The following is a 3,073-nucleotide window of genomic DNA, read 5'->3' as shown; positions in this document are numbered from 1 at the left end:
ATGTGTTTCCTTAGTTCTAGTCACATCAGCTATTTTTCACATACCTGCTGAGCCACATTTTGCTTTTCTCTATAATGAAATTTCCTTATTTATGATCAAAGTAGTTAACTTGTTCACCAGTTCCTCAAATACTTAAAGGATGAGGTAAGCCTAAGAAAAAGATGTGCCAGATTTGTTATCAAAAAAAAAAAAATCACACTTGTACAAAAATTACAATGGTACTTCTCAATGAAATTCCTTCATTGAATTTCCAGTCATCTTTGAGCATTAGAAAACATGAATGCTGCTGTATATGTTCACTTAAAAGATGCACAGTCACCTCCAGGCAGTACTACAGTGGTGGCTGACCACCCCAGGGAGCAGGGCAATTGTGCTTTTGTCTATTTGTTGCACATAGCCATTCCAATAAGTTAAACCTCTAAGTTATGAAGTCTCAATTAGGTTCCAGCTAGCACAATAAGAATGCAGGCTTTCAGATTTTCTGCTAAAAATTCTACAAATAGAGTACTTACAGACAATGGATTACATTTAAAAATAACTGAACTGGGGCCGGGCGCGGTGGCTCACACCTGTAATCCCAGCACTTTGGGAGGCCGAGGTGGGCGGATAAAGAGTTCAGGAGATTAAGACTATCCCGGCTAACACGGTGAAACACCATCTCTAGTAAAAATACAAAAAATTAGCTGAGAGTGGTGGTACGCACCTGTAGTCCCAGCTACTCGGGAGGCTGAGGCAGGAGAATCGCTTGAATCGCTTGAGTGAAAAGCATGCCACTGCACTCCAGCCTGGGCGACAGAGCCAGACTCCATCTCAAAAAACAAACAAACAAACAAACAAAAAACCCAAAAATGGAACTGGAAAACATCCAAATTTGAAAATTTAAAGTAATTGTTAAAATGGCAGCAAAAACCCTCATATGTATCGTGAGCCAAAGAAACCCAGTTATTAGTTATGTTCCAGTTATCACCAAATAAGACAATGCTATTATCTGATTAAAGTTTCAAAAATAATTTTCCACCAAGGAACAGAAGACAAAACCTCAAGAAAGAGCCCTGATGGGCCGAGCGCTGTGGCTCACGCCTGTAATCCCAACACTTTGGGAGACCGAGGTGGGCGGATCACCTGAGATCCTGAGTTTGAAACCAGCCTGACCAACATGGGAGAAACCCCGTTTCTACTAAAAAACAAAACAAAATTGGCCGTGCACGGTGGCGGATGCCTGTAATCCCAGCTACTCGGGAGGCTGAGGCAGGAGAATCGCTTGAACCCAGGAGGCGGAGGTTGCGGTGAGCCGAGATGGCGCCGTGGCACTCCAGCCTGGGCAACAAGGGGGAAACTCCGTCTCAAAAACAAACAAAAAATAACAACAACAACAAAAACAGGCCTGGAGGGAGGCATCAGAGTTCTGTCCCTCCCCAGTTCGAAGTGTTTGAGCAAATAACTCTTTTGGCTCAGAGCTTCAGGTGGAAAGTAGTATGAGATTATTTTACTCTTCCTTCTGCCCTGTATCAAAATCCATCTCAATGATTTCCATGTATTATCCACGGCTTCTTGCTCAGGTGTAGGTGAGCTCATCCTGCGCTCGCTCCCATTGCTCAGCCCAGTTGACCATTCGGGTTTGCGAATATTTGGTCACTTATGTGATTATGAACAGATGTTCAGTATTAAGAAGACCCTGGGGGATCTTATCCAATGACTTTATCCAACAGAAAGGAGATGAGGTATCAGGACTGGGTGGCTAGCCAGGCCTCAGGGTAGCTGCGCAGCCTGGCATTTTCACCTCACTTTCCAGAGGGACGAGAAGCCAAGTTCAGGTCCTTTCCAGAAATAGATGTAGATACTTCTGCTGGACTGGGAAGCCAGGAGCTGAAATATCACAAAAGGACGTTTCAGGCTATGAAAAATAACTGCTTACTAATGCTAACGTAAGGTGTCCAGTTTACGAGAAGCATTTCTGCCATTGCTCATGTCAGCTAAACTCAGAGAAGTTACCTCGTCCTCACAGAACAACGAGTGGTATGGTGGTCTGTGTAGAAAGCAAAATTTGCAACGTAAAAACCAGAGTTCGTGTGCACTTTACGAGGGAGAGGGTTAAGTGCACCAGACAGGGGAGTTTCTCAGGTTTCCGTCTCGCCTGTTCTCTCGGCCGGGTGGCCATCTCCCTGCGAGGAGATGGGGCGGGGGCTCCACCCTGCGGCACTTCGGTTCCTCCGTGCGGACAGGGGGCGCACGCAGCCGTGCCTTTCCTGCCAACTCCACGAGTGCTCCAGCTCGGCCTTGTGCGACCGCCTCTAGGGTCCGGGACATTTCCTGTTCCGGGGCGTGTGGGACCCGGATGTAAGCGTGATATATATAAGCGTTGCTCAAGTCCCACCCCTTTCTTTTCGAGGAAGACGCGGTTGTAGGACTTGCGGATATTTGGTTCGCACGCTCCTGCTCCTGACTCACCGCTGTTCGCTCTCGCCGAGGAACAAGTCGGTCAGGAAGCCGCGCAGCAGCCATGGTGAGGCGGCAGTCGGCGGCGGGCTGCTCAACGCGGGGCTCGTGCGCCTGGGGGACTCCGGTTTCGAGCTCGTGCTCCTGTAGGGCAGATGCCGGGGCGTGTAGGGGCGGAAAGGCGCTTCTGAAATGGTGGGAGAACCCGGGAAGCTTCCGGAAGCTGCCTTTCTCTAGAAGTGGCAGACGATTTTTGGTTTATTGTTCTTTCTTATGTGTCTAACAATAGGCTTTTAAGGATACCGGAAAAACACCCGTGGAGCCGGAGGTGGCAATTCACCGAATTCGAATCACCCTAACGAGCCGCAACGTTAAATCCCTGGAAAAGGGTCAGTGCAGTCATGGTGGGGGCGGGAATTGGACAAAAAGCGACGAGCTTTACTCGTTAATGTTAGTGTACAAGGCGGACTCCAAGAACTGAAGTGACAAGTTGCTTGCTTAAAAAGGTAAAGCATGGTCTAAAACTGCTTTCATTGTCATACAGCTGGCGATGAGGAGGTACCTATTGTGTTGAGTAACGGTGATAGTTTTATACGCTATTCTGAGCCAGTAGAAGTGAAGGCCTTAAGCCGATTTT

The 3,073-nt window shown here is 47.7% G+C and overlaps 1 non-coding gene across 1 annotated transcript; it reads left to right on the top strand.

Annotated features, from left to right (window-relative positions):
• The first annotated feature begins 2,981 nt into the window (after positions 1 to 2,981).
• On the top strand, positions 2,982 to 3,048 carry LOC115895986. Its single transcript, XR_004056024.1, has one exon. It is a non-coding gene; the product is annotated as a small nucleolar RNA U54 (small nucleolar RNA).
• Positions 3,049 to 3,073: the final 25 nt, after the last annotated feature.

This window comes from Rhinopithecus roxellana, unplaced genomic scaffold (assembly GCF_007565055.1).
Source record: "Rhinopithecus roxellana isolate Shanxi Qingling unplaced genomic scaffold, ASM756505v1 contig4133, whole genome shotgun sequence".
NCBI lineage: Eukaryota > Metazoa > Chordata > Mammalia > Primates > Cercopithecidae > Rhinopithecus > Rhinopithecus roxellana.
This window is presented reverse-complemented; position numbering and strand designations above follow the sequence as displayed.